General features: G+C 41.1%; 1 protein-coding gene across 1 annotated transcript in view; it reads right to left on the bottom strand.

The window, feature by feature from the left end:
- PDE7A (phosphodiesterase 7A) overlaps positions 1-24,139 on the bottom strand; it is a 250,820-nt gene that overhangs the window by 182,616 nt on the left and 44,065 nt on the right. The window lies entirely within an intron of this gene.

Raw genomic sequence — 24,139 nt, 5'->3', positions numbered from 1 at the left:
AAAAACAAGGGCTTCCCTGGTGGCACAGTGGTTGGGGGTCCGCCTGCTGATGCAGGGGACACAGGTTCGTGCCCCAGTCCGGGAAGATCCCACATGCCGTGGAGCGGCTGGGCCCGTGGGCCATGGCCGCTGAGCCTGTGCATCCGGAGCCTGTGCTCCGCAACGGGAGAGGCCACAACAGTGAGAGACCTGCGTACTGCAAAAAACAAAAACAGAAACAAAACAACATAATCGTTCAAAAGAGAGTAATTATTTTGGGGAAGTGTTCATAAGAATTCGTATTAATTTTTCATTGGTAGAATTCAGCAGTGAAGTCACGGCCTGGGTTCTTCTTTCTGAGTAGTTTTGATTCAGTCTTTTACTTGTTAAAGGCCTGTTAAGATTGTCTATTACTTATTGAGTTAGTCTTAGTAGTTTGTGTTTTTCTAGAAAGTTTTTCATTTCATCTTACAGTATTTGATGTTCAATTGTTCATAGTATTTCTTTATAATCCATTTTATTTTTCTATGGTTAGTAGTAATGTCCTCTCTTTCATTTCTGATTCTAGTAATTTGAGTTTCTTTACTTATTTCTTGGTCTGTCTTGCTAAAGATCTGTCAATTTTGTAGATATTTTCAAAGAACCAGCTTTTTGTTTCATTGAATTTTCTCTACTGTTTTTCTACTCTTTATTTCATTAATTTTTTCTCTAATTTTTATTACTGCATTCCATTTGTTTACTTTGAGTTTAGTTTGTTCTTTATCCAGTGTCTTAAGGTAGAAGGTTAGATTATTGACTTGAGATCTTTCTTCTTTTTGAATATAGGAATTTATAGTTGTAAAGTTCCGTCTAAGCACTGTTTAGCTGCATCCCTTAAGTTATGGTATGTTGTACCTTCATTTTCATTCATCTCAGTGCATTTTCTTATTTCCCTGTTGAGTTTCCTTTGACCCACTGATATATCTTTTTCTACTCTTTCACTTTCAATCTATTTGTATCTTTGAATCTAAAGTGTGCTGTAGGCAGCAAAAAGTTGGATCTGGTTTTTTAAATCCAGTTTCATAATCTCTGAGTTTGGGTTGGATTATTTAATCCAGTCACATTTAATGTTATCACTGATATGGCTGAATTTATGTCTGCCATTTCACTTTTTGTTTCCTATATGTCTCAAGCCTCTTTTGCTCCTCTATTTTTCCTTTACTGCTTTCTTTTGCATTAAGTGAATATTTTCTAGTATAATATTTTAATTCCTTTAATTATTTTTTTCATGATGTTTTGGGTTATTTACTTAGTGGTTGCTCTAGGGCTTATCATATGCATCTTATTAGAATCTATTACAGATTGACACTAACTATTCCAGTGAGCTATAGAAAGGTTACTCCTATTTAACTCTAGTCCTTCTTCCCCACTTTTGTGCTATTGTTATTATTTTACATATTACACCTATATATTTTATAAATTCAATAATATAGTTCTAAATATTATTTTATATATTTTAAATCTTTTAAAAAAGGTGGAAGTAGACACCCACATGCAAAAAAAAAAAAAAAAAGAATCTAAACACAGACTTTGTAACTTTCCTAAAAATTAACTCAAAATGGATCATAGACCTAACTGTAAAATGAAAAATTATAAAGCTCCCAGAAGATAACATAGAGGAGAAAACCTAGATAATTTGGCGTATAGTGATGCCTTTCTTAAAAAGAATACCAGGGACTTCCCTGGTGGTCCAGTGGTTAAGACTCCACACTCCCAATGCAGGGGGCCCAGGTTCAATCCCTGGTCAGGGAACTAGATCCCGCATGCTGCAACTAAAAGATCCTGCATGCTGCAACTAAAAGATCCCACATGCTGCAACTAAAGATCCTGTACATGGCAAAGAAGATCCCGCGAGCCGCGACTAAGACCTGGCATAGCCAAATAAATAAATAAATATTTTTTTTAAAAAAGAAAGAATACCAAAGGCACAATCCATGAAAGAAATAATTGATAAGCTAGACTTCATTAACCTTAAAAACTCCTGCTCTGTGAAAGATGATGTTAAGAGAATGAGAAGACAAGCCACAGAATGGGAGAAAATATTTGCAAAGGATACATCTGATAAAGGACTATTACCCAAAATATAAAAATAACTCTTAAACCTCAACAATAAGAAAACAAATAACCCAATTGAAAAATGGATGAAAGACCTTAACAGACACCTTATCAAAGAAGATATAAGGATGGCAAATAAACATATGAAAAGATGTCTCACATTGCAGGTCATCAGGGAAATGCAAATTAAAACAACAATGATATATCACTACACAACTATTACAATGGTCAAAATCTAGAACACTGACAAGATCAAATGCTGGTGAGGATGTGGAACAACAGGAACTCTCATACATCACTCATGGGAATGCTATACCCATCACTCATGGGTATAGCCACTTTGGAAGACAGTCTGGCAGTTTCTTATAAAACTAAATATATTCTTACCATATGATATAGCAATGGTGCTCTTTGGTATCTACCCAAAGGAATTGAAAACATAGGCAGAACATTCTTGGACATAAATCACAGCAAGATCCTTTTTGAACCAGCTCCTTGAGTAATGAAATAAAAACAAAAATAAATAGATCGAACCTAATTACACTTAAAAGCTTTTGCACAGCAAAGGAAACCATAAACAAGATGAAAAGACAACATGGACTGGGCTTCCCTGGTGGCGCAGTGGTTGCGCGTCCGCCTGCCGATGCAGGGGAACCGGGTTCACGCCCCGGTCTGGGAGGATCCCACGTGCCACGGAGCGGCTGGGCCTGCGCGTCCGGAGCCTGTGCTCCGCAACGGGAGAGACCACAGCAGAGGGAGGCCCGCATACCACAAAAAAAAAAAAAAAAAAAAAAGATACATGTACCTCAATGTTCATTGCAGCACTATTTACAATAGCCAGGACGTGGAAGCAACCTAAATGTTCATCAAGAGATGAACGGATAAAGAAGTTGTGGTACATCTATACAATGGAATATTACTCAGCCATAAAAAGGAACACAATCGGGTCATTTGTAGTGATGCGGATGGACCTAGAGTCTGTCATACAGAGTGAAGTAAGTCAGAAAGAGAAAAACAAATACAGTATATTAACACATATATGTGGAATCTAGAAAAATGGTACAGATGAACCTATTTTCAGGGCAGGAATAGAGACGCAGACATAGAGAACGGACTTGTGGACACAGGGTGGTAAGGAGAGGGTGGGACTAATTGAGAGAGTAGCATTGACATATATACACTACCCTGTGTAAAATAGGTAGCTAGTGGGAAGCTGCTGTATAGCACAGGGAGACGAGCTCGGTGCTCTGTGATGACCTAGATGGGTGGGTTTGGGGGGTGGGGTGGGAGGGAGGCTCAAGAGGGAGGGGATACATGTATATGTATAGCTGATTCACTTTGTTGTACAGCAGAAACTAACACAACATTTTAAAGCAATTATACTCCAATTAAAAATAAATAAAATGAGATGCCATTAAAAAAAAGAAAACTTATACCACACAAAAACCTGCACATGGATATTTTTAACAGCTTTATTCATAACTGCCAAAACTTGGAACCAAAATGTCCTTCAGTAGGTTAATGGATAAATTAACTTTGGTACATCCAGGCAATGGAATATTATTTAGTGCTAAAAAGAAATGAGTTATCAAGCCATGAAAAGACATGGAGGAGGAATCTTAAGGGCATATCCCTAGTGAAAGAAGCCAATCTGAAAGGCTGTATACTGTATGACTGTAACTATAAGACATTCCAGAAAATGAAAAACTATGAAGACAGTAAAAAGATCGGTGGTTTCCAGGGTTGGGGTGGATGAAAGTGGAGAGACAAATAGGCAGAGCATAGAGGATTTTTAGGGCAGTGAAACTGGCCTGTATGATATCATAATGATGGACATATGTCATTGTACATTTGTCCAAACTCATAGAATGTGCAACACCAAGAATAAACCTTAAGGTAAACTGTGATCTTTGGGTGATTATGATGTGTCAGTATGGGTTCATCCTTGGTAAAAAAAAAATGTGCCATTCCTGTTAGTAATGTTGCTGTTAAACAACAACAGGACAATGAAAACCTTCCCCCAGAATATCTTCCTTGTAAATCCCACTTTCTCTTCATTGACAAGAACTGTTTTCATGACCACTGTCATCTTCAAAAGAGTTTGAAAGAAATATCTTAGCTCTGCAGTCTCTGTAGTTGAAAAAGACAAGGGGGAAGACTGAAAGTGGCATTTGGGTCATCAGTCCATTATGTGACACACCCCAAGTTCATATAGCTAGTAAATGGTGCAGGACAACTCTCTTAGCCTCTCTAACAATCCGCCTGCAGGAGTTCAAAGATTAGAATATACAAGTGATTAGTATAACATTTTGCAGTTTTATGACTTTTAGATTTGTATCCACAGAGCCAGACAGAGGACTGAGAGAATTCATGATCCATGACATTAAGATGACATTAAGAGGGCTGGAAAGCTGTTGTCTGAGAAAGATCTAAAAAGAATGCAGATTCAATCATGCAATAAAAGGATTAGTTTAATTCACCTAGGGTTAACAAGGGGAGGGTGGCAGGTGGTTTGTAGAATTCCATCTACCAAAATCAACGTATAATAAATAAAAAATAATACAAATACAAATGAAAAATAATAAAGCTGAAAGAAGAAAGGGAAAACAAAGCCAGGGAACAAGTATTAGAATCCTGTCTTTTATAGCTTCTGTTTGCAAGCATGTATCCTCAGGGCTGTGTCCTGCCTGGAAGCTCACCTGATAAGTAGCTGTCTCAGGGTCTAATGGTCAGCATAGTCACCTCAACTTGCCCAGGATGTTACAACTTCACTTCTGTCCAGCTAAGTGTCCTTCCAACCACATGGAGTTTTAGAATTAAATTTAAATATAATAAATTTAACCAACCCACAAATAATACTTTTGTGTAAAGTATAAGAATAAGTAATCATTGGGGTAATCTATATTTGTTGTCTAAAGTGTAATGCTTAAGGAATCTGACACATCACCCATGTGCTTTCAGCTTTACCTGCATTATTGATTTCAGACTTATAATTTTAAATTAATAGGCATAACAATTTGGTTAATTTTATGAATAGTTCTTAAATTTTTAGGATAATTTGAGATTCACTAAATTAGCATTAAATTAGCTCATGAATTGTTTTGCTTGTAACGATTATTTAGTTTACCTTACTATCTTAAAAGAGAACAGTAAATATGTGAAATTTGCAAATGTAGTTGAAATATTTAAGGAAGTGATGAAATAACTTGGGGAATTTGTAAATGGGAATGATTATTAAAAGGAATTTAGCTTGTTTAGTTTGATTTAATCAAATATTAATAAAAGAATGAGTAAAAATGATTCCTATTTTATCAGAATTATAAATAGAAGAATATGACTTGTAAATTGCACTTAAAATGTAAGGAAATTAGGTTTTAAATTTTGTAATGTTAATAACGAAATATTAATTTAAAATTAAAGTAGCTGTAAATAGTCCTTTCTCTGCACAAAGGCCCCTCTTGGACTTTAAAGGCTACTTGTTGACACGTTTTCATTCTGGATGAATAGAGGCTTTATGTGGCAATTCAGTGGTTACGCAGCCCATAGCACTTGTCTAGACAAGGACAATAAGCTGGTTAATGCCAAGTATGACGGGAGCAGCAGGTTCCAAGAACTCGTGGTGCGCTCCGGTTACTGGAAGGGATCTTGCTCTAAGACCCCAGCCACTCTAGTCCTTGCATGACATTCTACTTAAAACCATTTTTTCTAACGATAAAGAGAAACATGGCCTTGAATTAAGGCAAACCAATTTTGGGCAAACCTGTCCCATTCAGCAGGTTTGATTACTCTGACAATGGAGCTGAATTTACACTGCTCAGAGGATACCTGAACACGTGGCTTTGGGCCCATGTTCTCTTGGTGAGAGGCTCCAAGACCCTCCAGAAAAGGGAGAATTTGATATTTTCTGTAGAACAAGTGAGTTTAGGTTGTATCAATATCCTTCCTCGTTCAATAGAACTTCAGTTTATTTATCTTGGTTACGTCAAAATTGCTGGATTGAGAATTCATCTGCTGAAGTATCATTCAATTCACTGTCCTCTGTGGAGTATTTTCCTTTTTACGTGTCTAAATTGATTATCAGTAGAATAAAGTTCTGTTTCGTCAGGAGGAAGGGAGGGCTTACTGGGTTGTTCTTTATGGCATCTCCCTTATGTGGAGCTGCAGGAGAAGGCATTCACCAACGGGTTTTAGTGAGTTTGTCGTTTGTTGGCAGACGCACCCCTTGAAGTAGGCAACGGTGTCTCTGTCTTTGATAAAGAGTCACCTATTCCTTGGTGACAATCTGCCTCCCAAGTAGTCAAGAACCCTCTAATGCACTCCTTCCTAAAATCTCTATTACTTCAGCAAAGCTTCCTTTGTCAAGTGGCTTTATTTTAATTTTAAAGCATTTACCTGACTTTCAAGAGTAACCTCAGTTCCAAAGCCCTATTGTGTGAGAGGACAGAAGAATTCACAACAAAACTGCTTCCCTGATGGCAAGGCAGACACACCGGGAACAGGTCGCTCAGCCCTTTGGCTTCCAGAGGTGATGTCTCACCATACAGCGTCCTCTGGGCGGCAGGGATTTGGGATGGGTCTCCAGCCACATCTTGGGCGCAGGCCTCCGAGCCACGGTCTGTGCCTCCTGCAGGCCTTCCGCGTGGCCACAGATACCGTCTGTTCTGGGCCCTTACCTGTGCCCTCTCTCAGCTCTGTTAACATCCTTGCCTTCCGAGTCTGGCGTCTGGCCTGGGCTGTCTCTGCTTTCTCCAGCTGGGGCACCAGACCCAAGTGTGGAAGAGGGTGTGGCTGGGCCCCTGCCACCATCGGGACACAGTGCAGCTCACTTTCACGTGCTACAAACCACCTGGAGAAATGTACATTCTAACCTATCTTCCTCCTCTCTTTCTTTCTCTCCCTCCCTCCCTCCCTTCCCCTCCTGCTCTCTCTCTTTCTTTTTACCGTTCTCCCTTCCTCCCTCCCTCTCTCATTCCCCCCTCTCTTTTTGTCTCTTCCTTTCTTTCTACTTTCTTTTCCCCTTCCTTCCTTTTGTTCCTCTTCTTACTAAGAATCCTGTGCCTAATTCAGGTTATATGATTTCTGTCTCTTCTATAAACTTGAGTTATACTTCAGAACATCTCCTTCTACACCCACACCAGGATTCAGGGGAAAAGATGTGTGGTGGTGGTAGTGCTGTGCTGAAACTCATTGTGTCATTCAAATGGCAGCCTTTTTAAAATGTCCTTCAATTCAAAAATGGCTGCCTAGATTCACTATGGATTCTTGTTTGTAGTGTGTCAAATAAGACTCTGAAGATAATTTTCTTTATAACAGTTGTCTTTACATCACTTGTCCTTACTTCCTTTTGAAAAACAAGGCTCAGTTTTTTGTTTTTTTAAAAAATTTATTTATTTTTGCTGTGTTGGGTCTTCGTTTCTGTGCGAGGGCCTTCTCTAGTTGCGGCAAGCAGGGGCCACTCTTCATCGCGGTGCGCGGGCCTCTCACTGTCGCGGCCTCTCTTGCTCAGGAGCACAGGCTCCAGACGCGCAGGCTCAGTAGTTGTGGCTCACGGGCCCAGCTGCTCCGCGGCATGTGGGATCCTCCCAGACCAGGGCACGAACCCGTGTCCCCTGCGTTAGCAGGCAGATTCTCAACCACTGCGCCACCAGGGAAGCCCCTGTTGTTTTTTTTTTTAAATTCACTCTTTAGAAAAAAATAATGTTCCTACTAAATTCTGGTGACATTACTGCTGTTGGTTCTCAGAATCCCCATCAGTAGCTGTCACTGATGATAAAACTCATGTTCAGAATAGCTTGCCCATTATGCAAGGATGGGGAAATATTGTTTTCCATAATTAACTTTAAAAAATCCCGAATAGAGAGGATATAAGTTTTGTTTAAAAACAGAATTGAACCGAGAAAGTCTGAAGATCTAATTGGCCTTATTCAATGATTCATGAATCAGGCAGCACCCCATATAGCAAATACAGGCGTACCTCGGAAAGTATTTCGTGTTTGGTTCCAGACCACCACAACAAAGCGAATATCGCAATAAAGCAAATCATGACTTTTTGTTTCCCAGGGCATATAAAAGTTTTTTATACTTTACTGTAGTCTATGAAGTATACAGTGGAATTATATCTAAAAAACAATGTCCATACCTTAATTAAAAAATACTTTATTGCTAAAAAATGCTAACCATCATCTGAGTATTCAGTGAATTGCAATCCTTTTGCAAAGGTAACATTAAAGATCACTGATCACCATAATAAATACAGTAATAATGAAAAAGTTGGAAATAATTTGAGAATTACCAAAATGTGACACAGAGACAAGAAGTGAGGAAGTGCTGTTGGAAAAATGTCGCCGACAGACTTGCTCAAGGCAAGGTTGCCGCAAACCTTCAATTTGTAAAAAAAATGCAGTATCTGCGAAGTGGAAGTGCACTAAATCGAGGTAAGCCTGTCGAGAGACGCTCAGAGAGGTTGTACAGAATGGAAGGTTTTTATGGGCCGAAGGAGGGTGGGGCAAGAAGGTATTAGCAAAAGAAAAGAAAGGGTTGTTTCAGGCCTGGCCTCCTTCTTTGGGAGGAGAGGAACAGCAGGGGTCTTTATCCTGCCGATTACCCCAGCAGTGTTGACCAGGAACTTTCAGACTGACCGTCATTTCTGGGAGGGATTCAAACTGCAATTAAGTCTCAGTTTGGTATCGTTGGGGGCAAATGGCTCCATCTGGGGCCTTCTGCTGCTCTTTCTTTTTTCCTTTTTTAAAAAAACAGTTTCTAGGGCTTCCCTGGTGGCGCAGTGGTTGAGAGTCCTCCTGCCGATGCAGGGGACACGGGTTCGTGCCGGAAGATCCCACATGCCGCGGAGCAGCTGGGCCCGTGAGCCATGGCCACTGAGCCTGCGCGTCCGGAGCCGGTGCTCCGCACCGGGAGAGGCCACAACAGTGAGAGGCCGCGTACCGAAAAAAAAAAAACAAAACAAAACAGTTTCTAGTCCTTAATTTTGGAACTGAGGACACTGCAGTCATTATTTTGTATGGCATGTGCTCTGTAAATTATACTGGCTTGTGTATTCTTTCTTACTTTTTTTTTTTTTCTTTTTAAACTCTTGTAGCAGCAGCTGGTCTCATACACTTACCAAAGACACTGGGTTTCCTCCCTGTGTTGTCATGTCAGATGTGGTCAATGAGATCCTGTTTCTGCAGGAACAAGTACAGCTTCCTGCATGCTGCAGAAGCAAAAGCTGCCTCTGAGAATTAATAAATTCCATGCAGAAGAGTATTCTAAAAATTATCATTATAAATTAACTTTACAAGAGAGGAAGCTCTCATGACAGCTAAACATTGTTGATACCACTCTATGCGCACTTCCAGTTTCCCAACCTTTGCCAAAAGACCTTGAGCAGATCAAGAAGATGCTGATAATGTTGCTGGGCCTGGCACCCCATTATACCCTTCCGGTACTGTTTAGCTGAAAGGAACACCTTAAATCTGTGACGCTAACTCCTGTTAATTTCAAAGATGGGCAGGATGCTTGCTCGGGTTTGGGTGGTCAGCAGAGGCAGGGATATGGGCCTGGACCCTTAGAGGATCTCATGTTCGGCAAAGCGAAACAGCAGGTCAAAACTGCACACTGCACTTTGTTACCCTCCCTCCTTAAAAAAAGGACCCATTTATCATGCTGCCAGTTTCTAGTTCTGCCAGCATTATTTCTATCACTTCCCTGGCATCTAAAAATTATTTAAATACGAATATAGCACTAGCACTACTAAGCATTTACTATGAGCCAAGGGCAGTTATTTAATTCTTTCAACAACTCCTTGAAGAAATTATTATCTCCACCTTGCCGACAAGGAAACTAAGACTCGAAGAAGTTAAGAAACTTGCTAAAAGTCCAGGAGAACACCAAGAGGTGGATGTGGATGTGATCTGCCCTGCGTTCAGGAAATGAGGAGGTGCACTGGCTGCCGAGATTTAAAAATAATAATAAAACTGATGAAAAGTCAGACTCTTTTTTTTTAGCATTTAAAAAATTTGTGGTAAAATGTACGTAACATAAATTTACCATCTTAACTATTTTTAAGTGTACAGCTCAGTGGCACTAAGTCTTTTTAGAGTATTGGGCCACCATCACCAGCATCCATCCCCAGAACTCTTTTCATCTTGCAAAACTGAAAATTTGAACGAATTAAACAATAACTCCTCATTCCCCCCTCCTTCCAGTCCCTGGTAACCACCGGTCTACTTTTTGTCTCAATAGCTGTGACAACTCTAAGTACCCCGTACAAGTGGAATCACACTGTCCTTTTGTGACTGGCTTATTTCACTTAGCAGAATGTCTTCAAGGTTTATCCATGTTGTAGTATATGTCAGAATTTCCTCCCTTTTTAAAAGGCTGAATGATATCCCATTGTATGTATATACCGCATTTTGTTTATCTATTCATCCATCAATGTACTCTTGGGTTGCTTCCACTTTTTGGCTATTATGAATACTTTCCTATGAACGTGTGTGTGTGGGGGGGGTGGGGGGGGGTGGGTGTGTGTGTGTCTGCATGCATGTGTGCACGTGCATGCATGTGTTTAAATCATTATATACCAGCAATTCTAGATAATGTCAGGGATAAAATATTCCTTCCAGAAAAAAATCTTTTGCTGGCCACATTTTAAGCAATTGTTGTGGGTATTATGGAATTTTAATAACAGAGTATATGCCTCAAAACTAGCACTTTCTTTTTTTAAACTAGTACACTTTAAAACTTACTTTTCCTTTAACAAACACTGGATTCTACATGGAAGTGATCTGAGAACAAGAGTTATAGAGTCTTCCTCTATCTATTTAGAGAAATTAGTGATGGGTTGAAATTGTTTGAGCTTGCTTTGAGTGCAATTCATATCTTGAACCCCCGTGGAACTACCTATTCCTGTGTTTAAATACTAAATTTAAAATAAATAATGATAGCACATGATTGTAAATACAAAGAACAGAACTTGAGTCACTTTAATGCTGTCATTCTATGAGAACAGTTTGGAGTTTTTGTTTTTCTTTAAAATTTAAAGTAATGAAACAACTGCCAACTCTGAGGTATAATCTGTTCACTTATTAAATATTTGGCTGAATTTGGATATCGTTAGCTTCAAAACGTACTTTTAAAAAACTGTTAATTGTTTTAAAACTAAAGAATTAATCAAGAAAATAATGACCATTTACCAATGATCACATAAATATTACTGAAAAAGCTTTGTTGCACAGCAGAGAGGATGTTAAAAATAACGCCTTACTCAGGTTGTCAAATATTCTAGGTACATCAAAGTCACAAGCTTATAAGTAGCAGGGCGTGTGTTCAAATCCAGATTTGCCTAATTCTAAGATTTTTACCCCTACTCTAGGCTATTATTAGTAAGCATGCCCATTTTCTAAAGATAGCCTACTATCTAGCAGTACCGTGTAATGGTTAAAACACCTACTACAGAGCAAGTACAATGTCATGGTGAACATGGCACTCTCCCTCTCCTCTCAGTGGAAAGGAAAAACTGTGTAATAGGTGGAGTGTTTTTTAAAAATTAACTGGTATTTTGGGTTTTATATTGCTTTTGTTTTGAGCGTGGAGCAATGCGAATCAAGATCTTTTTCTATTTCTACCTAGATGGGGAGCCCTGCATTGTGCTTGTAAGCCCAGTTACCTTTTACCCATCCTATCCTATGTGGTTGTAAGGGTGGCCCTGAGTTTGCCAGCGAACCAGTACCCAACTGGTTGGCACACACCTTATCTGCTTCTAGTGGACTGAGGAAGAATATTCCGGTTTGACTCAGGGCAGAGGAAAGAGACTTAAGTGGGAAAGACAGGAATGCTTAGCTCTGCGTGTGTGCGTGTGCGTGTGTGTGTGTGTGCGTGCGTGTGTGTGTGCGTGCGTGCGTACGTGTGTGTGCGCGCGCGTGTGTGTACGTGTGTGTGCGTGTGCGTGTGTGTGTACGTGTACGTGCGTGTGTGTGTGCGTGTGTGTGCACGCACACACACGCGCACACGCACGGGGCAGAGGGGGAGTAGAGGTTTCCCTAGATGTAAATAAAAGTAAGGAGTTTGAGGGTTGCTCTCTATGGTGGGGTGAACTCTGCCTTAGTGGGGAGTCCATCCAGACTGGCCAATCCATGCCGAGGCTCTGAGTGGCTAGGAGGGCTCTGTGTCCTCCTGCCACCAGTGGAGAGCATTGCTGGGGTGAGGGGTGGTCCCTGAGTCCACCAGACAACCAGAACCCAGCCGGTCGACTGCAGCATCATACGGCTGGAGAACCAGTTCTCTGGTATTGCATGAATTCAGAAATCTTGGCTGACTTCACGGGCGTGTGGGACACGGAGGAAGCTCAGAGCCTGACTTCTTCTGATTCAAGAGGATGAGAATGAGGAGCGCGTTTGGCTGATTTTGGTAAGAACGGAATGTGACGTGTCTTGCGCCTGAGTAGCGAAGAGTAAAATTCCTGGCTACACAAATAAACAAGCAAGGGCAGCGCAGAGGGAAGAGCGATGCTGGGTGAAGCAGAGTGCACAGGGAGCGCTCGGGAGGGGCAGCGAAGCCTCCTAGGAAGAGAGGTCCAAGCGGAGGAGCAGCATCAGCTGGGGGAGGGGGTACTGGGACGCACCGGAGGAAAGGGACGGGGACCAGGGCTCCAGGCAGGAGTCCCTGAAAAGGTAGGGTGGCTGCAGAAGAGGTTAAGGGGGAGGGCTGGCACCAGGTGAGATAAGCTGGGGGAAGACCAGGAAGACCCCACTCTGGGAAACTGGGGGTTCATCCTGAAGGCAATGGGGAAAACGATTGTTGTGTTTTATGCAGAGCCATGTACGCTTTAGGAAGATCAGCCTGGCGGCCAAGGGGAAAACAGACTGTAGCCGGGCGAGACCAGGCCAAGGGAGGTAAGTCAGGAGGCCACATCTGATGTTCTGTGAAGCCTCATCAGAAATCTATGAAACCCTTGAGGCACCCCAAATCTGCATTTTTCACGAATCCCATGATAAATTCATTCTCCATTTAGGCACCTCAGATTTTATATGTTTCCTAGGGCTGCTGTAACAAAGTATCACAAAGGGTGATTTAAGACAAAATAAATTTATTCTCTCACAGTTCTGGAAGCTGGAAGTCTAAGATTAAGATGTTGGCAGAGGGCTTCCCTGGTGGTGCAGTGGTTAAGAATCCGCCTGCCAATGCAGGGGACACGGGTTCGAGCCCATGTCTGGGAAGACTCCACATGCCGTGGAGCAGCTAGGCCCGTGCACCACAACTACTGAGCCTGGGCGCCTAGAGCCCGTGCTCCGCAACAAGAGAAGCCCCAGCTCGCCACAACTAGAGAAAGCCCGCGCGCAGCAATGAAGACCCAACGCAGCCAAAAATAAATAAATTAATAAATTAATTTAAAAAAAAAAAAAAAGAAAGAAAGATGTTGGCAGAGCCATGTTCTCTCCAGGGCTCTGGGGGAGAATGTGGTCCATGCCCAGCTTCCAGTATTGCCGCAATCCTCGGCATTCCTTGGCTTGTAGATGCATCAGTCCACTCTCTACCTCTGTCATCACACGGCTCTCTCCTGTGTGTCTCTGTGTCTTCATACTGTCTTCCCCCTGTATGCCTGTCTGTTCTCCTCTTCTTATTAGGACATCAGTTAGATTGGATTCAGAGCACACCCTACTCCAATATGATCTCATCTTAACTAATTGTATCTGTAAAGATGCTTTTTCCAGAAAAGGTCATATTCTGAGATTCTGGGAAAGACATGAATTTCGAAGGGACACTCTTCCAATACAGGTTTCGTGTGAGCACATCAAAGCTGATCACTGCTGGCTCTGAACCCAGAGGCTCCGGGCTCCTGCCTCGATAGTTACTTTCCTTTACAGAGTTAACCTCAATGCAAAGAGGCACTAGCGTATTCCAAAAATACGTTTCCTTTGATAGTTATGCATAGATTATCGTACAGATTCACTTGGCTTTTTCATACCTGGAAAGGCTGTTTTTCAAGTTCCAGGTAGTAGAAAGACTGGAACAAGCATCAGCCCTGCTTAAGTATATTTTCCGTTGAGACAACATGTATTTTCAACTCAACACAACCTTTACTCCCTGAAAACAGAAGCCAAATAAATTGTTCTTTAAGGCATAATGCTATGCAAATACCCATGTTGATTTTATTAAACACTAAAGGGAAAGTGTGAGTATTTGTTTTAGGGGCAATAATTTTATTTTAATTTTGAGGCTAACATCTGTGTATAATTTGGAAACTTATCCAAAAATCGAGAGAGAAAGCTTGTATTTTGTCACCAAAAGTTAGTTTTAGCTATTTACCAAAATGATAAAACCAGGACATTAAGAAACTGAGTTAAATTCTTATTATATCATATTGCATATGTAGCGCCTAGAGCCCGTGCTCCGCAACAAGAGAAGCCCCAGCTCGCCACAACTAGAGAAAGCCCGCGCGCAGCAATGAAGACCCAACGCAGCCAAAAATAAATAAATTAATAAATTAATTTAAAAAAAAAAAAAAAGAAAGAAAGATGTTGGCAGAGCCATGTTCTCTCCAGGGCTCTGGGGGAGAATGTGGTCCATGCCCAGCTTCCAGTATTGCCGCAATCCTCGGCATTCCTTGGCTTGTAGATGCATCAGTCCACTCTCTACCTCTGTCATCACACGGCTCTCTCCTGTGTGTCTCTGTGTCTTCATACTGTCTTCCCCCTGTATGCCTGTCTGTTCTCCTCTTCTTATTAGGACATCAGTTAGATTGGATTCAGAGCACACCCTACTCCAATATGATCTCATCTTAACTAATTGTATCTGTAAAGATGCTTTTTCCAGAAAAGGTCATATTCTGAGATTCTGGGAAAGACATGAATTTCGAAGGGACACTCTTCCAATACAGGTTTCGTGTGAGCACATCAAAGCTGATCACTGCTGGCTCTGAACCCAGAGGCTCCGGGCTCCTGCCTCGATAGTTACTTTCCTTTACAGAGTTAACCTCAATGCAAAGAGGCACTAGCGTATTCCAAAAATACGTTTCCTTTGATAGTTATGCATAGATTATTGTACAGATTCACTTGGCTTTTTCATACCTGGAAAGGCTGTTATTCAAGTTCCAGGTAGTAGAAAGACTGGAACAAGCATCAGCCCTGCTTAAGTATATTTTCCGTTGAGACAACATGTATTTTCAACTCAACACAACCTTTACTCCCTGAAAACAGAAGCCAAATAAATTGTTCTTTAAGGCATAATGCTATGCAAATACCCATGTTGATTTTATTAAACACTAAAGGGAAAGTGTGAGTATTTGTTTTAGGGGCAATAATTTTATTTTAATTTTGAGGCTAACATCTGTGTATAATTTGGAAACTTATCCAAAAATCGAGAGAGAAAGCTTGTATTTTGTCACCAAAAGTTAGTTTTAGCTATTTACCAAAATGATAAAACCAGGACATTAAGAAACTGAGTTAAATTCTTATTATATCATATTGCATATGTACTTAGTACAAAATAGTGACACAGGGGCTTCCCTGGTGGTGCAGTGGTTGAGAGTCCGCCTGCCGATGCAGGGGACGCGGGTTCGTGCCCCGGTCCGGGAGGATCCCACGTGCCGCGGAGCGGCTGGGCCCGTGAGCCGTGACCGCTGAGCCTGCGCGTCCGGAGCCTGTGCTCCGCAAAGGGAGAGGCCACAGCAGTGAGAGGCCCGCGTACCAAAAAAAAAAAAAAAAAAAAAAAAAATAGTGACACAGTATGATTGTCAGAGCTATGTCTCTCTTTCTGAAGAAGGAATACATCTCTAATGTATTGTAAGATGAGAACTTTAACATTTTCCTTGCTTTCAGTCTGGAGCACAGCACTTAAGCTTTATTGTTTCTCTATAAATTCAGACCATGTAGTCCACAATGATCAAAACTACTTTAAAGACTACATACAGAGAATAAAATTCAAGGAGCCTAGGTCTGTTTTTCTGGTCTGTGGAGAGAGCTCCTTTTGGGTCCTGAATCCATCATGAAACATATTGCTTATTTAGTCTAATGAGAAGTTATATTTTATCAGACTGCCATAAAAGCTCTTTTCTAATTTGCTCATAAAAGTTTTGAACTGGAAGGGCAGGAACAACGGCCTATACGCTTCTCTTCAGGTTTACATCACCCTTTGCTAAGCACCATCAGCCACATGCAAATCCACTTCACTGTACCATCACCAGGCCTGACCTAGTTTCCCCACATGCCTAACGGTGTGGTATGGGAGACGGCCAGGTGCCTTGCTAAACCACTAACGTTATGCCTACTTACCTCTTTCTTTATCTGACTTGTTAGTAACTAGGTGTCAGGGCAACTATGCCAAAAAAGCAATGAGGTTAATCGTAGCTGATTTGTTAGTGAGCCCGTTGTATAGCTCTCAGTGGTCACATCTTTCTTTGTTAGAAAAAAAGTATTTTACAGTTTTTGAAACTTGCCTAGGATTAACATTACCAATACTTGGTTTCCAGATGTATTAATAACCCCAATCATTGCCATTTTATTGAATGGCTACTCTGTGCCAGGCACTGTATTAAGTGCTTTATTTATGTTATTTCGTTACATTTCTATAACAAGCCTAGGAGGTAGATTTTACTCCCAGATGGAGAATGAGGGCCAGGGCTATTTTTTTGCTTTTCCAGATCCACATGGCTTGTATGAGACAGCCAGTATCAATCGCACATCTGCCTAATTTGTAAGCCCACGCTCATAACTACAGCTCTGATCACCTGATGATATCCTGCGCAAATCAGTAATGCACTTCCCAAATGTTTGTGTTATCTGCTAAGCGTCTCCCTTCTCTAGGAACCGTGTCTTATTTCTCTTTTTATCCCCAGTGTTTAGCACGGTACTTGTTACCTAAGAAGGTTCTCAATAAAGTTTTGTTAAGTAAACGCATGAAAAAGCGTCTTCCGGGCTTCCCTGGTGGCGCAGTGGTTGAGAGTCCGCCTGCCGATGCAGGAGACGCGGGTTCGTGCCCCGGTCCGGGAGGATCCCCCGTGCCGCGGAGCGGCTGGGCCTGTGAGCCGCGGCCGCTGAGCCTGCGCGTCCGGAGCCTGTGCTCCGCAACGGGAGAGGCCGCGACAGTGAGAGGCCCGCGTAGCGCAAAAAAAAAAAAGCGTCTTCCTATGTCTGAAAATTAGGAGGCCTTTTGCCTTATCCAGCACCTATCTTCTTGCCTAGGAATTACAGATAGTGGCACAATTATCTCTGGGTTTCTGGCAGTCAGGGGTTCTCATAATATCCTCTCTATCCAAGGCTTAAAGAGAGCCTTTGTCTTAGTTTTTTTTTATATGATGATCATCACCTGTGCAGAGAACACAACGCAAAATGGAAAATGGCCCTTTTCTTTCAGGACCATTAACTTTTCACCAACTGTCAGATATGAACTTATGCCGACTATATTCTTTGTCTCTAAACACAAATTACTTCTCTTATTGCCTTTATTCTTATTCTTTATGAAATGGGTGGCCATCTTTAAATCCATAATATATTGGGGTAATGCACTTAAAACTTTGAACACCGAACACTTCTAGGCCTAAAGACTCATTCCTTTACTTATTCATGAAATCACGTTTAAAATATAATTTTCATGTCAGAATACTGGGAGAAGAATAAGTTAATAAATGTTCCCTAGTACTTTAAGAATTTTGAATTATGTGTATATACATAGCAATCTCAAAAATGGAGAAAAAAGCAAAAATGATGGTTTTATTCTTTAAAATAGGCATATACTCTATTTTGGCTTTGACTAACATCTACCAATTTCTTCCTCCTTGCCTATTCTCTCTCTCTCTCTCTCCCTTGTCCCCTGCATCGGCAGGTGGACTCTCAACCACTGCGCCACCAGGGAAGCCCTGTTGCTGATTTTTATAATGAATAGGTGTTGAGTTTTGTCAAGTGCCTTTCCTGCATCTATTGAGATAATGACATGATTTTTCTTCTTTAGCCTGTTGATGTAATGGATTATACTAATTGATTTTTTTCACACACACACACACACACACACACACACACACACACACACACACAGGAATACATGCTCAGCCAGTATGCTTCGATAGCTATCTCTTGCCAGCCAGGAATACTGTGTTTTGGGGTCAGTACTTTGGAATGGGCTTGACATTCAACTTAATGTGGTCCCTAACTTATTAGGCCCCGGGGAGGGAACTGGTTGGCAGAAACCAAGACCTTCCCTACTCAAGGGTTGAATGCATCAAACAGATGAACTTAGCAAATGCCAGAAACAACACTGAACTCAGGAGAGCCATTTGCTGAGATACCCAGATAGGGAGGAATAAAGCTGGAGCTTCTCCAAGTCATAGCGGAACCAGATAAAGGTCAGATGTGGGGTGGGAGTGGAGGGAGAAATGGATAAAGTAGATCAACTGTATGGTGATGATAGGAAACTAAATTTTTCGTGGTGAGCACACTGTAGTGTAGACAGAAGTAGAAACATAATGTTGTACACATGAAACTTAAAAAAAAAAAAAAGCCAGACGTGAATCTGGGTCAAAGAGAATACCATGGCAAACAAATGGAAAGAGACGTCTGCCCACTGATCTCATCAGGAAGGTCTGTCCATTTTTTATCTCCCTTTGTCCATGCTGTATATCTCATAAAGTGGTAGAAATTCATTGCCTCCTTTAAGTGCTGTTTATACAGCTATTCAATTCATTTAGTTAATTCACTCATTAACCACTATTATTAGGAACATTACTAGATGTTAAGGATGCAAAAATGAGTTAAGTCAATATATTTTCAGAGTAGCAAGTGAACCAATCATGCCCATCAGTACACCTGTTCTCCATCATAACATAAAACAAAGCAATTAGAAAGCTTTAGCTCTAAGTCAATGTTACAGGTAACAGGAAAAGGGATACATTATTATGTGGTATGCACGCTTATCAAAGTGCTTATAAATGTAGCATTAAGTATTTTAAACATATGATGTGTATATCTCAAGCCTTACCAAGATATGATTACAAAATAAAGGCACCCGTATGTCCCAGACCTTACCATGATGTACTAGTTGATACATCTAAAGTCACACTTTCAATAATAAATTATTATGCATTGAGTGCTCAGGTGTGAAATTCAGCTTTTCAGTGTCTCATCTACTTTTCCTCCTTCTCCCCTTCTATATTCACACATACACACACGTGCACACACTCACTTTATTACTACTCTTAATTTTTTGATTAAACCATTTGAGAAAAGGTTGCAGACATCATGACCTTTCACTTCTAAATACCTGATCTTATCTCCTAAATACCTAAATACATCCTAAGGACAAGAACATTCTCTTACATAACCACAACTCACTAATCGAATTCAGGAAATTTAACAGAGATATATTACTATTATCCAATACGCATCCCATATTCAAATTTTACCAATTATCCCAACAATTAAATGTCCTCTATGGCATTTATTTCTTGGATCCAGGAGTCAATTCAGGATCGCACATTTTATCTGGTTGTCATGTCTCTTGTCTCCTTTACCCTAGAATAGTTTCTCAGCCTCTCTGTGCCTTTCATGAAATTCACATTCTTGAGTACAGGCTAGTTGTCTGTGGAACATCCTTCAGTTCGGTTTCTCTCATTCTTTTCCCACGTTATTTTTCAGAGTTTCCCAGGGCACTGCCTCATGTGTGATCTGGAGCCGGTCCTTCTGGGTCTTCTGTCCGGCTGACTGACTCCACTGCCCTGCACGTGGCTGCCACTGCTGCTCTTGAACTTCCGGAGAAGGCCTGGTTGTCTACTGCTGACACCACCACTCAGATCCTCTCAGACCTCCGAGAAAGGAGGCCTGCTGCAGGCCTACGGCCTCTCACTCCAAACCCTGGATGGGTGCTCCTTAATTCCTCACAGCACAGCTGAGGCCAGGCTAGAGCTTTTTAACCAAACTTCATTCAATGCTTGAGGGTAACACGAGCATAACACAGAGAATAATGTCAAACTGCTACTGAAAATGTGCTACTCTTAGAGCCCACAAAACATGACCTCAGAGTCGTTAAATAAAGTAGCTCCTGCCTCCAAACGGAAGACTCAACTCACTCTACCACAAATGCTCCCATAACGTGCCTTCTAGCGAGTCCAGACCCAGCAATGCACCTGGGCCTAGAGAGGGAAAAACACTGTCCTCAATGCCCTCAGTTCCTGATTTAGGGGGACTGTCTTCCCAGGATGAGTAACACTGAGGAGAATCACCCCCTTACAGGGAACCACACTTTTAAGTATTAGGCTCACCTACCTCAGCAGGTCCCATCCTCCCAGACCCCATTTACTAATATTAGGCTGTCTAGTTTACGTAACACCACATGCGGGCCACCAAGAATCCAGCCTGGAAGCGTTACCACAAGCCAAATACAATTCCTTCACAGCCTTTCCTCCAGCACACGGGGAAGAGTAGAAGGGTCCTTCACACACCCCTACTACAGCCGGGTTTTCATTCCTGATCTCCCGTAAACAAATGCTTGGGCAAGTATCCATCAACATGTCACCCAAGAACAACCAGCAATTTTCAGACATAAGAAATTCTAAATCTAGATTGAGAAAAAAATTATAACTCTGCAGGAGCATAACTGAGCTTAAGATACACCCAATTTACGTTACTAAATAGACTGCTCAAAGCATTTGCATTTGGGTTACTTCATCGCATTTTGTCCTTTAAGAAAAACAGTGAGTACTTACTTGCCCTCATATCTACAAAATTAAAAGGCCCAATGAAGTTATGTTTACAAAAACTGATTTAGCAGTTTGGCCCCAAAGGTAAATTCCAGTCTCTGCCCGAGAGATTGAAACTGCTTATAATTTCAAGACTGGAAGGTTTTCTACCTCAACTATTTTTTTACTATTTTAAGGCAGATTTTCAGCTTCTTGAAATATGCCCTACCTTTCCAGCTTTGTTACCCAAAGTCCTCTCTCAGCATCTTGTGCTCCTGCCAAAAAAAAAGCACTTTGCTGATCTCTATTCTACCCCTTACGCTTCCAGACTCTTGCCTTTGTGGGCCCCCTATCTTTAATACTTTCCCCGTCATCCCAATCTCTCAAAATTTTACTTAGCCTTCAAAGACCTACTCTAATGCCATCTCCTGATCTTCCCAACTGGATGTGGTTGATCCGCCCTCTTAAAATCCCACAGCACAATATTTGCACCTTCTACTTTCTTACAGCAGTTATGTTCTACCTTATGTTGCAGTTACTGGGTTCATGTCTTATCTGTTCCACTTGGCTTTCTCGAGGCTGGTGACAGAGCCCTGCTCACCCTGGAATCTCTCCCATCATCTCTCATGTTACTTTGTAAATACTAGGCATTCGAAATATTTATAGAGTTGAATTGAACTAAAACCTAGTGAATACAATATCTCACAGGAAATTGATAGCTCTGACCTAAATGACATCACATGGAAAATCTGAAAATATTAGTTCAAGAATGAAAGATGAAATGTTTCAATCTGTTGTTAATTTGCCAACCACAACTTTGGCTAAACACTAACAAAGACAGGCATTGCAAAAAAAGTCCCCTTTCAGTCAAAACTAATGGACATATGATGACACAGAGTAGAACAACTGGATATTAATTATTCCTGGGTTGTACAGCTTGAGATTTATGAGAAAATCTCATACAATCTCTGAATGAGAAATAAATTGCTTCTGTTCTCTCTACTATTCTGTTGGCTATACTAAAAGGAAAATAAAAAGTAGAAAACAAGAATGTAATGTTCAAAAAGACACATGCACCCCAATGTTCACTGCAGCACTATTTACAATAGGAAGGACATGGAAGCAACCTAAATGTCCATCAACAGAGGAATGGATAAAGAAGATGTGGTACATATATACAATGGAATATTACTCAGCCATAAAAAGGAACGAAATTGGGTCATTTGTAGAGACACGGATGGACCTAGAGACTGTCATACAGAGTGCAGTAAGTCAGAAAGAGAAAAACAAATATTGTATATTAACGTATATATGTGGAATCTGAAAAAATTGGTATAGACGATCTTATTTACAAAACAGAAATAGAGACACAGACATAGAGAACAAACGTATGGATACCAAGGAGGAAAGGAGGCGGGGGATGAATTGGGAGATTGGGACTGACACATATACACTATTGATACTATGTATAAAATAGATAACTAATGAGAACCTACTGTATAGCACTGGGGACTCTACTCAATACTCTGTGCCGACCTAAATGAGAAGGAAATCCAAAAAAGAGGGGATATATATACATGTATAGCTGATTCACTTTGCTGGACAGTATAAACTAACGCAATATTGTAAAGCAACTATACTCCAATTGAAAAAAAAAAAGAATGATGCTCTCAGTGCAGACGCATTTGGAAAAATAAAAGAATGTAACAGACTAAACAAAGATCTTTAGTGACACATTTCTGGTGATATTTTGGTCACTGCAACACTGTTACCAAATATAGTCGCTGAAGGCTTATTATAATGGACTGCTGATCAGCTACCTCGATCATAAGGTAATGAGATGGAAAAAATATTATATAACAAGTGTACATGGGTTCTTCTTGGGGAAGCCTCACCTTTCTTATGAATACAGCCTCTGGAAGCCTGTATTCATAAGAAAGAGTACTTCCCTGCAGGGTATAGGTGCTCTGAAGTCTTCTGAGGAAAGAAGAGAGTAAAAAAAGAGAGATTTATTTGCAATTGTGGTGAGGCAGAGGGAGAAGGGAGAGAAAGGAAAAGAAGGGAACTGAACATGAGCAAACGCCATGTTTGCTGGAATACTATGGACTAAGCAAGGCGACTCTTCTCAGTGACCTCGCGCACATGCAGGAAATTTTACAAAATCACAAAAGCTTGAGGCAACTGTACTTCTTATGAAAACCAGTAAAGTGGCCAAATGCCGCATCATGGTTTTTGTGGGAAATAAAATAGAGATAGTAAGTTCTGGTGCCGGGACCTGAGTCAGAGGAGATCTGGAGGCCTTAAGTTGGTGAGAGTTCCCCAGAAATCCTGGGGACTTCCCCACCCCCTGAAAACTAGAGGTTTTGAAAAAATTTCCCCCAGAGCACAGAAATAGAGAGGCTCTTAGATAAAATCAGCATTACAGTAACTTTAGTGGTCACAGGCTTATCATCTAATATTCTAGGGATATTAACCCATGGCTTATTTACATAAACACTACCTCCATTTATAAGAAAGGCAAATAATGCTTGAGGCAGTATAATATAGCATTTATGAGCATAGACTCTGGAGCCAAATGCCTGAGTCTGATTCTTGGTTCCACTTTTTACTAGCTACGTGATCCTGGGCCTCCTCTGTGCTTCAGCTTCTTCATTTGAAAAATGGGGGAAATAAAAATACACATCTGTGAGCAAAGGGTTTAACAAAACCTATTATCCCTCTGTGAGACTTAAACATTGGTTGACTATCCAGCTCTGTCCTTGTGGTAATCTGGGAAAAGTAGAAATGTCAACCATGTTACTAGACATCGTTGTTTATAGTAAAAATGAACCCTGAGTGGCAAATTGCATCTGGACTGGGAGGAATTAGAAAAAATCTATAAATGCCCAATGGGCATTTATGGGGATGCCATGCTTTGGGCTTCCCTGAGTTCGGTGACCCTTAAAACTAGGCTTGTATCTTTCAGGCTCCTTGTAGTTATGCCTATAAAAATCCTACAGGAAATATTAACATATGATCCAGGAATCATGCTCCTTGGTATCTGCCCAAATAAGCTGAAAACTTAGGTCCACACAAAAACCTATACACAAATGTTTACAGGAGCTTTTATTCGTAATTGCCAAAACTTGGAAGCAACCAAGATGTCCTTCAATAGATGAATGGGTAGGCAAACTGTGGTATCAGGGACTTCCCTGGTGGCACAGTGGTTAAGAATCCGTCTGCTAAAGCAGGGGACACGGGTTCGAGCCCTGGTCTTGGAAGATCCCACATGCCACGGAGCAACTAAGCCCGTGCGCCACAACTACTGAGCCTGCGCTCTAGAGCCCTCGAGCCACAACTACTGAAGCCCACGCACCTAGAGCCCGTGCTCCGCAACAAGAGAAGCCACCGCAATGAGAAGCCCGT

The sequence above is a fragment of the Physeter macrocephalus genome, chromosome 15, assembly GCF_002837175.3.
Source record: "Physeter macrocephalus isolate SW-GA chromosome 15, ASM283717v5, whole genome shotgun sequence".
Taxonomy (NCBI): domain Eukaryota; kingdom Metazoa; phylum Chordata; class Mammalia; order Artiodactyla; family Physeteridae; genus Physeter; species Physeter macrocephalus.
Note: the sequence above shows the minus strand (reverse complement) of the source record. Positions and strands in the feature narration are given on the sequence as shown.